Source organism: Hylaeus volcanicus, chromosome 3 (genome assembly GCF_026283585.1).
Source record: "Hylaeus volcanicus isolate JK05 chromosome 3, UHH_iyHylVolc1.0_haploid, whole genome shotgun sequence".
NCBI lineage: Eukaryota > Metazoa > Arthropoda > Insecta > Hymenoptera > Colletidae > Hylaeus > Hylaeus volcanicus.
This window is the reverse complement of record NC_071978.1, coordinates 27,311,418-27,324,740: the sequence shown is the minus strand read 5'-3', so window position 1 is coordinate 27,324,740 and position 13,323 is coordinate 27,311,418. Positions and strand designations below refer to the sequence as shown.

Below are 13,323 nucleotides of genomic sequence, written 5' to 3'. Positions count from 1 at the left end.
TCGGTCGAGGCACACGTACGCGGGCTCGCGGCACCGGTGGCGCGTATGTTTGCATACGCGACGCGCGAGAGGGTTAGATTGGTGCCTGATGTGGCCGCCTGTGCAGGTATACATACCTGGCTGATTTGCATACGTACGCGCCTACCGCAGGTGTTCCCCGCTCGCGCTCACGCCAGACGATGAGATTGCGTCATTTCACGGTGCTCTGAGGAACGATTCGATATGTTCAACCTGGGGGATCGCTGCGAGATTCTCCGACGGAATTCCCCGTGGCCGGAGGCAGCGACGGGAAGTCGGACAATTTCTTCGAAATGACGCGGGAACTCGGGGTATAAATGGGAATTTTGTTGGCGGGAACGTTCGCTCTCTCCATTGAAACGAATGGATAGAACTAGGCGAAATCGATGCCACTCGATGCGAAGAATTCTTTAAAGAGGATTGATTGGGTTGATTCGTGAATACCTTTCACCCTGCAGGTAGCAATATTTAAATTGTCTACTAAATGGGAACAGGTGTTAATCAACGAAAGCGATCATATAACTGATCCAGATTTATTTTGGTAAATATATATAAATATTTCTTCGGTATAGATATTTTCAAATAAACCAATTTTAGTATGAAACGCAAAATCTGTATTTGTAGCATCAAATTTCATTATTGCTTTCTTATAGCGTAGTAAAAAATAACGTTTATCGTATCTGATTGCTTAAAATAGTCCAGTTAAGCTGATAGGCCGGAGTTGATAACATACCGTTTATAATCGATGAAGTTCACGTACAAATGCCAACAAATAGATACTGCGAACGTGTAATGGATATCCCTTTGTTATAGACGATAGTGAACGTGTCAGAGGTTGATTTTGATTCGCTTGTGATCTAGCAGGATTGGTGAAATAGGCTCGTTATCGACTAATTGGTTATTATCGCAGACAACTTCTTGACAAAGCTACGTGTCTCGCTTATCTCTCTGTTAGCGATCGGTTTGGAGAATCCTAATGAAGGTGTATCCGAACGTAGCATGACGAATCAGATAGCCTTGATTTGATCGTACACTTTTGATAAGCCACTTATCTTTACCTGCATTCCTACCCAAGATGATTAACGCATTAATAATCATGAAGCTGCACTTCTGAGACACACTTTTCCATTTTATCTCGCGAGTATATTTCGTGGCACACACGTGTACTTTTTTGCGCATATAATTACAGTCTTATTCACTGGAACTCGATCGAGTTGACGTAACACGGAATCCAATTTGTAGTAAGATCGCAAAATCGTATTACCCCGCGTCGAAAGTAATGAAAGTGTAACCAATATGTTAAGATATGTATCTGATTTGTTACTGGCATTGGCGAACGAGTTAAGAAAAGAGCCTGCTGTGATACAAGAGTTCCCTCGCGCAGCATCGGTGCGACGTCTGATTTACTTACGCGAGGGGCGCGAAGATATTGAATGGTCATACGTATTGACGTTAACGAGCGTGCCGTCCCGTTAAGAATTTCTGTAAGGCCACAGGGGTCGGTCATAAAAATCGAGAGTTCCGGTTTTCTCGAGTGCTGTGAGTAAATTGTTAAAAATGCAGAGAAAAGAAGATCTTTCTGTTTTAAGGAACCAGAGACAAAGTTAGATAAAATGTGCATCTCTAATTAGAATTTTAAAAGTGACATCAATATATTACGAATAGTTATTTAATAGTGTTTGCTAGTTAGATATAACGCTTCTACCAAATTGTTACTGAATACGTCATTTAAATAAATTGAAGATCTCAATAGCGTTCGAATTCGAATTATCTCGTACCTTGAAAGCGTTGGATGCATTTTGACTTTTCTACGATCACAGAAATTTGTCGATAAATCAAACGGAGACCCTTCTCCACGCGATAAACAATTTCTCAAGCAGTTATACGAGCGAAACCATTAAGAGAGTGCGTTCCATTTGGCGGAACAAACCGCTCCAAACGTGCTCTACGGAATGGTTAATCTTACAAGTCCCCCTCCGCTGTTCTCTCCCTTAACGAGACTTTTATGGTGGAATATGCAACTGCGTCCGGTCAAAAGTCGTTTTAACTTTCGCGACTGTTTGCGGCTACGCATAGACTCTGCAGAGACGCCCGCTGTTTAACTATTCCGTGTTCTTTCATGTTCCGACGTTAAATTACCGCTGGCCTTGCGCAACTGAGTTACGGGTGAGTGCATGCTATTCGATTGTACAGGGGAAGAATTAATTTCAACTACATTCTGCCGCGTTCGGCCAGTGTTGCGCGAAACACCGTTTTACGGAGTTGGAATATCCTCTTTGCTCTTTTGTTTTCTCCTCGCAATTTAAAGGGATCGACGAACCACCAAATAACGAAATTTTATTGTTTCTGTTTCAGGTAAGAGAGAGGGAGACTTAAGAGCTTCTAATTTAATTACACAAATGGTGAGTACCGAAATAATTTTGCTCTCTCACCTGGTCAACGGTTCAAATTTTCTTTACTATGAAGTAACATGCGCGAAACGAAAGTGAAAAAAGATACTAGCGCAAGACACTCCGCGTCAACCATGAAGCTATAATTTTATGCTGGTTAGTTACGTCAACGATCCACTAACCTTGGTAAATGCTACAGTTTCATTCATTCGAGCATAGTTTTCTCGCGAATACCTCATCCTGCCAGCCGGATTCTTTCGAAACGAGCAATTCTAACGAGTACTCCGTTACGTCACGGCCAGCGTAACTAGGAGTTAACGCGTTCTAAAAGGAAACGTTTAAATGGAAAAAGATGTTAACAAACGCCATTTCGAACGAACTTAATTCCACTTGGCGACGTCGTCGGCGTTGTTAATTGTGGTTTTGATCCTCTGCTAATTGACTTTGGCGAGCATTAAGATCGGATCTCAAGGTGCAATTAATTTCAGATCTAATTTGTGATTTCGAATTTGCTGTTCGAGATAATTCAGTATCTGGATCGTTGTAGCAATTTGATGGAGAGTTACTAGTTCGTTGGTGAAACTTAAATTGCCGCGAGAAACTTTTGGAATTCCACTTTCTTTATTGCGGTATTCGTTATGGAATTATCAGGATCGGGGATCAGAATATTGGAACGTAATCTTAGTGGTTCGTTGGGAATAAACATTAGCGTCAACTTATTGCAATATGAACGGAATTAATTATTATATTTTTATAGTTTCTTGCGTAAGGATTCCATCATAATACAAAAAATTGAAAACGTCACAACGCACAAAAAATATAAAATTCAAATATCAGATGAAATAAAATAAAATAAATGGATATAAAATGAAATTTTCTTTACTATGAAGTAACATGCACGAAACGCAATTTATTTATAAGAAACTGAACATTTCAGTTGTTCGCGTCCAATCTTCTCCAGGGGTATAAATAAATACTGAAAGAAGAAAAGAATACAAAATTTCTAGTATTATCCAAACACACGGTCGACCTAAGATAAATTTTTCTTACCCTCAAAACTAACCCCTTTCAAACACCTCTACGTCCCTCAGTTTACGGTATTCGTCACAGAAGCTGGAGAAACCAAACGGTAGCAATCTAATCGACAGTGTCCGCGCGCTTTTTCGTATCCTTCTTCCACCAGGGGATCCCAGATAGATCAAAAGCGCGGGGGTGGGGGATGGGCGGCGGTGGATTGACAACGGTCCGCTTTGACATCGGTAGGAGCGACGGTGGTCGGACGGGAAGGTTTGCGGCGCGGTTACAGGGGGAGAAGGAAACGACCGCTCGCTTTAATTACGCGAAGCCATTGTTGCGGCTGGTTGTTTATAATTAATCGTTCGAAAGCCTGTCTCTGTCGACAACAGATATGACGGCCAATAAAGTACGTCGCTGGCCGCCGCACGCTGGCGGGGAATTTCGTTATCGTGGAATTTCGAACCCGCGAGCCGTTCGAATCGAAACTCAAAGCTGATCGTCTCTGCTGCGGAACTGATCGGAACGCGAAGTGTCACCCTTGTTGTTACTTTGACGTCGCGAGGGGATCGAAACAAAATGGTTAAAAAAAAAAAAAAAAAAAAAAAAATTTGACGAGCTTCGTGAAAAGGAAGCTCGATGAAATTGCGAGTCGAGGGGTTGTTCGGGGGTTGCGCGCACTTGGCGTTCGTGCACGAAGGGTGAGCGCGATTGGTGATCGACAGGGTTCAAATTCTTTGGGCGTGTAGGGTGTTTAGGACGACGATCATGTTATTTTTGTAGCCTGTCTTTTGCAGATTAAGTGACTGACTTACATCTTTCGCGTGGAAGGAACCGGATGCATGTTCAAATCGTAAATAAAATTGTTCGCCAAGGGTTATTCTCGCTTGGTAATAAAATGAATTGTAGAGCTATGAATCTTCATACTACGGTGCACGAAAATTGGTCGCGAGGGAGATTAAATAAATCAACCTGCACTAGCGTACTCCGCGTCTACGTATCGAGCCGTTGCTGTACAATGGAAATAAACTTTTACATCGCGGAAGTAGACTCGATTCTACTTACTCGTGCGTACTACTGCCGCATTCAAGTAGCAACGATCAACGGGCTCATTGAAATCGTATTTTCGAGAGCTCGGTTCTCCATGCCAAATTCAAACGAACCGTGCTCAATTTCGAGCTTCGACGGTTTTGCCAAATCGAACAGCATACCTTCTGTTCCCCGTACCTCTCGTTAGCTTTAAGAATATACAGACTTGGGAACGAAACTCGCAGTACTCGAAATAGAGTTACTCCTTGTCCTAAAGCGAATGAAACGCGTGGAAAAAGTTCTTTCGATGTTTATACGAATTTCATGCGGACAAATTTACACAGAATATTTTTCGGAAATTTCGTAACGTATCCGAACGGTAAATATCACAGAGGGCACACGAGATAATTTAACTGAGAGATTACCTTAACTGGAAGTGTTTTCGAGGGAGCCCGGGCTTTCGGCCAGGGGCAGATACGATTCCCGCTCCTCCCTAGGAAAAACTTCCTTCCTTTTTGTATTCCATTCGCGAGGAAAGGTCGGCCGTTTCTGACAGCGACGGTCGTCGTCGGTGATATAATGCGCTACCGTAGGGCGATGATCCAGCGGGGTTTTTCCGTCCTGCAGGAACCTTTTCATGAAAGCCATTCGATAAAGTGATTAGGCAAGTTCCAACGAGACCAGGGAAAAAGGTGGCAAGCGGGAAACCTAGGCGGGGGTTCGAGGGAGAGGGAGGAAATGAAATGGCGGTTAGCCAACAGTTATTGCATGTCACTTTGGTACCATAGAACGGAGTTATCTCCGTGGATCCCGTGCCGACTGCTTTGTATTCACTGGAAGAGTTTCACGAAACAATGCACCGGCACTGGTTACGGCGACGTGCTTAATTGATCGTAAAATTGAGCGATTTATTAAGTCTTACCGCATGCTAAGCATCCTCTGGGAACGACGGAATCGTTAAGCGAGTCCCTCTTGTTCTGGCTAAGTTCGAGGCGTCGCACTGCGGTATCGCAGCGTCGTGTTCCCCGTCGATGGTACGCTTCGTTGAGCCACCTGCCCGAACGTAAAAGTCTTTTTCACGAGCCAGCTGGAAACGCGCAGAAGAACTAGAAAAAGGACAACCGTACTTGTTCGAGATTGCGTTGTTTTATCGCCCGTGCGATTCTCCTCGACGAACGTCGAGTTACAGTAATCCCTCGCTTCTGGAGAGAGTTTTAGCATCGGGTCCAAGAAAACGAATCGCCTCCTGTTTATATTTTTCGGACTCGAGCGAAACGTTGACCTGGCCTGTCGAATCGAATGGTGGGGGAAAGGAAAACCCGCTTAGCGAACTTCGTGTGGAATTGTTGTGACTGATCTTCGAACGATCTTTTTTGATTCTCCAGGAAAAATGCGAGATGACACAGAATGACGTGAATCTATCGTAAGTGTACCTTTCGAAAGCACACACTTCGTTGTTGTTGATGATAGCACCTTCTATCAGGAGAATGTTCAAACCACACACCTTGCTGAGCTACCTGAGCGTCCTAAAGCAAACTGTGACTTTTAATCGAGCAAACAGGTTTGCTTATACACCCGCCACAATGTGTCGCATGATAAAGGAGAGATTTTTGCTGATCAGGTTACTGTGCTATTTTTGAGGATATCAAGTGGCGTATGCTGGAAAGTAACATCTAGTCTACATGAAGAATTTCAAACTTCGACTGACTTGGACAGATTCTATTATATCGAATGAGAGTGTTGACAAATTTATCGAAGTATTCTGCATTGTAGAATTAAGAGAAAATCTGAATTAGTATGGCTGTAGAAATCATCATTCTCTGGGGTAGAACCACTTGAATTATAGCAGCCATTACTTGGCAATTTTCGAGTAGACGCGGAAACTATTAGCATGACTGCCAAGAAATTGCATCAACAAGTCTCTGCGGTCATTTCCACGTATATACAAGCCCTCCTGGAATTGGAGAAACACTAAAAACGACTTCACATTTAATGCATATATGTATACGTGTCTCATAAAATATTTAAAAAAGATGTACATGTTAAAACGACTCAAAATTAATATTCCTTTCATTCTTTTTCACTTCTGTGAAACTTCATTCTTTATACTTTGAAATCAAATAAAAACGCGACAAAAATGATTCTTTATTCGTTACTCAACCTCGATAAGAAGCTTGCTCGTCTCTGTTGCGACTCCATGGAAGTTTCACTCGCGACTCGCTCGCACGCGTGCGCACTTTCTTACTCGCTAGCGGGCGGTACAAGAAAAACGAGGCAGACGCTATCGCGCTCAACCTTGTGCCGAAGGTTGCGCAACAGCGAGCAAAGCGCACACGTGGTCCTGGCTTGTGACGCAGCCCGGTGCACGTAAATGCATCTATGCACGGACGAATGCACACATCCACACACGCGCACGCCGCGGTGTAACTAAATAGGCACGCTCGGCCCTGCCAATTGACTCAAATGCACACTTACCCTACATCCTCGGCAATTACATAATGGGGCTCCGCTGAACCGCGTATCTCGTCGCTCGACTTTTTCTGAATTCCCAACGTGCAGCTATCCCGCCATCTCTGGTAACCCACCGTCGCGAGAATTTTAATTTTTTCAACTGTCGAAGATGCAATGCTATAGCTGCGGAATATAGACAAAATATTCATGAGAAATACGTACTTTGCATAAAGAGGAAAATGGTTTGGAAAAAGTGGGTACGCCGTATAACCTAGACTCAGAGGTTCATTGTTCCGGTGGTAAGTAGTTCGTTGCTATCGGAATTCGTTGCGACAGAGAACCCCTAGAAATCTTGCGAAGCGGTAGCGGCAAACAGAAAGAGAGAAAGACGGGGAATGCGGACGTTCGTCAAGAAACAGGTGTCATCCTTTGAACAGTTTGTATTCAATGGAATCGAATTGACACAGTTCGCGGTCGCGCGAGGCACAATGAGATGCTTTGGCATTAACGAGGTTTACGCATCATAGCCTCCGCAAAGGAACAAAATGTTTCACGCATGGCGGCCTATTTCAGGCAGGATTTACGAGCGTGTAGCCACGGACACTAGACGTCAGTGCTGATGCTTGTACGCCCTATCCGACCTCAACTTTTATTGTTTGCTTGGCCCGAAGAGCCAGACTTCCAATTACGGTGAAACTTCGATTGCCGCGGGAAAGCCGGGCTGAAAATTCGTACAAGTATCGTGATTCGTGCAATTATCGACGCGACCGGCTCGATAGAGCGCGCCATTTACACAATATATCCCCAGTTTGCGGTCGGAGTTGGACTGCGGCTAATTATTGTCCGATTGCCTTGCCAATTCGTTGATAAAATGATATAAATAACTGTCAATCTATTTATTGTTACTGAGATTAATTCGTTATTAGAAACAAAGTTTGTAAGTGAAGTGGGTTATTAAAAGCAGTGAGTGATACTGTATAAGGGAGTGCACACTTTCATCTGTCTCTATTAATTTCTATTTTAAAGCCATTTTTATTATTGTTATCTGTCACAAATTGTACCAATTATTTACTATAAATATTTACTCTTGCATCGATTTAATAACTCATGCATCTCTATATCAGATATAATTCATACACCGATTTAGTTGTTTAACAAATACACATATTTCGTGTATTATAAATATTTTCATTGGCATTATTAATCTATCGATTCAATCGTAACCGAAAGTGTAATCGTTCCAGCGATTAACGATAAGAGTTGATCGCGTTCGACGATCGCCATTCGCTTTGATTGTTTGTGCTACTCATTAATCACAGTTATCGGTTACGCAGCAATCGTAATAATTAATCGTTGACACGATTATACGGCAATGGTAATCGTTAATCGTTATTCAAATAAGGTTTAGCCTCTGGCCCATGCTTCACCTCTCGTGCAAACGTTAGTTTCTCTCTGACGATATGTTTTTCTCTCAAACGGAAGACTCCCACTTCCAATTTCACTTGTTGCTACTCTAAGTGGCCATCACTTCCACTTGTCAGCACTATTAGATGGACGAGGTTTGCGTGCAAGTATCGAGGCAGTGACGCGTAAAGCTCGAGTCTTCGAAGCTTTCAAGCTCAATCTTGAAGGTTGAATATTTACACTTATTTCCTTGAAACATTAAGGCTCACTCTTAAAGACCTCATCTTCCTTAAGTATCCCCATGTATCGTGTTTAAAGCTTGAGTCCTTGTAACTTTTACTCAATCTTAAGCTTAAGTAGACTCGAGCTTTAATTGTGAAAGTTCAAAGTTCCAAAGACTATCTTGTGATGTATAGCGAGTCTTCAAATCTATAAAGCTCCAAAGCTGAGCCATCGAAGTTCACCCATGAAGCTTCAGTTTTCACCAAGATTATTCGATCCTTTATTAATTATTAGAGGTTTCTTCATTTCGGTCAGACCACCGTTTAGTGGGGCGACATCCTGTGTGTGCCAGTGCAAGCTGTTCGAGCCGCAGTTGGCCTCGATCGTTACGCGACCACGCTCTAAGAGGGATTTTCCGGAGGGAAATTAAACTTGATCGTCACGTTTCTCCAATGTTAGATAATAATACAATGTTTCGTGGAAACACCATCTCTGGTATTAACATAGAATTTCTCCCACATTTTTCCCACTCAAAATTATGCATATCCTGGCTAATCCCTTAAAGTTACTTACATGAAAATTACATTTTTAGAGGATTTCGGTAACGTTAATTAGAATAATTTAATGTAACTGCATGAATACATATTATATTTTACTTATCCCAGCCAACTAATTTAATAGAGCGGGTGGACGTTTAATTCCTAGTTAGCGGTTTAGCAATTTAGACACACGTGTGCCTAGAAAACGACTTCCGTATTCTTCACTCCATTATTTCGTTTCCATTTCTATGGTAATTAACCTGTTCCGTGAACTCTACTCGAACGCTCCGGCAACGAGTCTGCTCTCGTAATTGTCGACTTTCGTTACGTCAATTACTTGCTGAAGTTTCCTCCTCAAGTATCGTCTTTCGCATGTATGATTTTAAACATTTCATTAACTTCTACTTTTCGAAGCTAGAATGAATGTTTTTATTAATCGTTTTTCCATGTTCTCGCATCGTCTATAGACTCGTGGATTTAAACTTTAAGAGATAGAATAAGAGACAGAATAGAGACCTCGCCAGTGAATTTTTTTCGAGCGATGACGTTACAAATAAAAGCAAGAGTAAATTAATGTCGACGGAAGCGAACGTGGCAGATGGAGATAAGCTCCTGTGCTTACATGTACGTCTGACAATTGAACCGTCAGCGTTCGCGTAATTTCCATCGATTAATTTTACAGGGGTGAATGTCACGCACTCGACCTAGCGAGGATTTCGATAATGATCAGACACAGAGCTACGTCGCTGGCAAGTTTATCGCCGCATCGAATCCTGAACATGTAACGTACGTACACGTTCCCCGAGAAGCTGGAAGCGAGGATTAATTTTGACGTAATTGCGTGCTTTGTCATGATTACAGCCGTAGGGGACTATCGCTTTTTACATCTGTCAAACACTTATAGTGCTGGCAGGACAATTACATTAACATTGGATTCTCTTTTCGACGTTCACGTTAAATGGTATCTCGATAGTCATGCGAATCTAGCATCGTTACGTGCTGTTGCACATCTTTGCATGTTATTATTTTGCATGCATCGATTGCTTTCGCTTTTCTCTGCGTAGTCATGGAATCGGGGCTTGGTTATGTTTTTACATGCTGTTATCGAACAGTAGTTGGGTTCTTTAAATAGGGATGTATCTCCATCTAAAAATAAACTCCTTAGAGTTGAAATAAAATGAGTCAGTCTAGCGTTTCTGATCTTCGTAATGGAGAGTATAATTTGGTCGAGCATTTACTTGACTTGTTTACAATTTCACAAATGAAACGAATCTCTCCCTGACAGTGGTCAAATTAAATTGAGCTCATCGACGAATATCGATAACCTGAATTTCATCGTTATCGTTACCAGCAACCTCGGTTATGGCTCTTCATTATTTGTTCAGAGCCAATAGCGGGCATCGTTGGGCGCGCAGAGTTGAATTTCCATGTTCGCTCTAAAAGGTCAGTCGCGTAACATTCCGATTGTAAGTTGTAAAGTTCCAGCGACCAGTGTCCCATAACTGTTTTCGCTCGTTAACTGGCGTATTCCCTTTTGCTCTTTAAACGATTGTCACGGTGAGGGATGGAAAAATAGTACTATTTGCACTTTCCAGAGCAGAGAGGCGCCGGTTTTGGGAATACCGTATTGTTTCCATTTAACTAGTGCGTGCTTTGTTATTCGATTTTCTTTGTTACCCTTTGAATGGGCCATGATTTCCTGCGAGTAAAATACAACGTTGACCGTTCTTTCTCTTTGAAACGATCGTATTCGGGCTTTCGTTGTTTCATAAATCACGATTGGTAAATTCTGATAATATTAAGTTTTACAGAATAATTTTGATTGGCTTTGATTTAATTCCGAATTGAACAATCTTTCGATCAGAGTTAGTGTAATAGTTTTAAGAATTCAGAACATTTATTTAGAACTACTAAATCTTGTAAATTGAGGGTAAAGAATTCTAGCTTAAACGCTTCGATGCTTCGATGTTACCAGTTCGCTTCCTCAACCGAACACCCCCCATTCTTGAATGCCGAAACGTTCTTTTAAAACGTATTCGGAACTTCAATCGCATTCTTCTCAAAATAAGATTTGCATGCGTCGAAAATTCAAACTCGGAAAACTCGATCCCCCTCGGAAATAGACCGCCCTTTCTTCCCCGAAACCAGACGAAACCGAATCATCCTCCTCGTCTTTGCGAACATTGAAAATCTCAAGCTCCTTTTCCCCGCTTCACTTATGCCTCAATATTTCGCAAATGCAACGGGACTGGGAACTCGTCTCGTACATTTTGTTTATCGTTTTTCCTTTCCGCTTAATAGGACCCTCCTGTTACGCGTAACTCTTAGAACAAATGCTGTTCAATCCGGAAGGAAACAACACCCCTTTAAAATCGTTTTTTCGCAGCTTTTTGTGAAACGACCCTTACGTAAAACGAACACAACATCCCAATCTATCACGCGAGATCCAGTCTACACCTCGAACGCTGAAAAATAATCACTCTAATCGACTCCCTCCTTCCCCCGTCGTATCAGAGCGTAGCTCGACGCGTGACCCGGATCGCAGGGGAGAATCAGTCTCGTCCTCGAGTCGCGCAGAGTTCCGGGGTCCCCGAAACTAGGGTGGCCGACTGACGAACGTGATTATCGCGTCGGTATCGTTCCCCCCGGAGTCTTTCAAGCCCCGCACCCGGGTCCCTCCCATTCCCGGTGTCTCTCAAATCCTCGTTCGCCCTAGCTATGACTATTCCGTTGTCATCTTTAGCTCCCGGAGAACGCAGCGTCGTAATTACCAGCGCTAACTCCCGTTACTGTTACTCGGCTCGCACGCCGTGGTTCCCATTGTCTCGCGGATCTGCCTCTGGTTCAGCTTGTATAGCTGCAACACCGAGATACACACTCAGGCGACCGCGACGCGTACGTGTTTCATCCTGAGCTGCGCCTCGATTTCCGTTCCTCTGCGCTCCGCCTCGTTGTCTCTCGCTCTTCCACTCCGCACCCTCGCACTTCTGGGTCTCTCAATCCGTGGGACTCTCTAACCCCTGGGTCTCTCTTTGTCTCGGTCCCGTCGTTTCGCGTTGTATCTCCGCGGGTACGCGTTTAGGTGAGCGCCGCGGCGTGATTTCGCGTCGGTGTGCACGTGTATGGGCATTCACCGCAAGAGTTACGACGTGCTCCCCGCAACAGGTCCGTCGCGGTTTCCCCCTTTGGCGTGGTAGCCAAGGGGAGACGAACAGGAAGAGGGCGGGTGGACCTGGCCGTGGAGGAACAGAGAGACGGGAAAGGAACCGAGTGATAAAGAGGAGACGCGGTCTGTCGTTCTTCGCGCTGCCCGGGACCGTGGAATCCGGCGGCGTCCTTTCGATGGATCGACGCTGAAAGAAATTAGGGGATACCTGGTTCCTCCACAGGCGAACGTGAGCTTAGGTTGTCGGGAGCGTTGACGCGGTGTGCTTCGTGATCGAGGCTGGTGCACGTTCTTGTTGGGATGGTGGCTGTTGGGGGTCTGACTCATCTGACTGCTGTGGAATTCATGTAACAGGATACCCCGCTATTATTTTTAATTACACTTTATTTAATTTGGGTAACCCTTTAAAATACCATTTCTTATGCTCTCCTGAAAAATGTAGATTTTAATAGAAACATTTACCCATCGTGGCGTAAGAAACTGTGAGTGATAAACCACGAGCCCACGTCATCGAAATTTTATTTCTTCGATAGGACTGTTTTTCTTACACGTTTGCCTCCTTGCAATTCTGTGAATATTTGTTTTGTTCGACTAAAATTTCATTCTTCTCATTTCCATTCAATTTCAATCCAACATGTTTACTTTCGCTTTGTGTGCCCATAAAGTGCAGTCGATTGCATCTCTTGTTATTAGGATAACGCGAGTACAATTTCATTGAAAAGTTTGTTATTTACACGAACGCCGGGGTAAGGTTTTGTTACCGAGGTAGCGAAAAATCGTGGAACACGAACTGAACGACAGCGCAACGCCAATGTTTCGTTTCGGACGGTATAAAAACGTATGCTTTTAACCCGCGCCTGCGATCCATCTATCGCTAATAAACGATGGAGAATTTTTAAATTCCAGATGGCGTGTAAAATTTATTTCAGCATTGACGCGAGCGCAATAAAAGTTTCGAGTGCGCTCGAGAACTGCGCCGGGAGGAGTGTAAATGAATTAATCGGAGCAGTCATTGGCGCAGAAATTTTATTGCTCGACAACAATCGAATGTTTATCCGCTTCCCGAAAATAAATCTCCTCTCTGATGAAT

At 43.4% G+C, this 13,323-nt stretch overlaps 1 protein-coding gene and 1 long non-coding RNA gene across 7 annotated transcripts in view; both read left to right on the top strand.

The window, feature by feature from the left end:
- LOC128873116 (RNA-binding protein Musashi homolog Rbp6) overlaps positions 1-13,323 on the top strand; it is a 760,808-nt gene that overhangs the window by 153,320 nt on the left and 594,165 nt on the right. The window lies entirely within an intron of this gene.
- Positions 1-13,323, top strand: part of LOC128873125 (uncharacterized) — a 190,623-nt gene that overhangs the window by 103,605 nt on the left and 73,695 nt on the right. Inside the window, exon 3 of the long non-coding RNA XR_008456333.1 lies at positions 2,374-2,420. This is a non-coding gene — a long non-coding RNA (uncharacterized LOC128873125). The remainder of the gene's footprint in view (positions 1-2,373; positions 2,421-13,323) is intronic.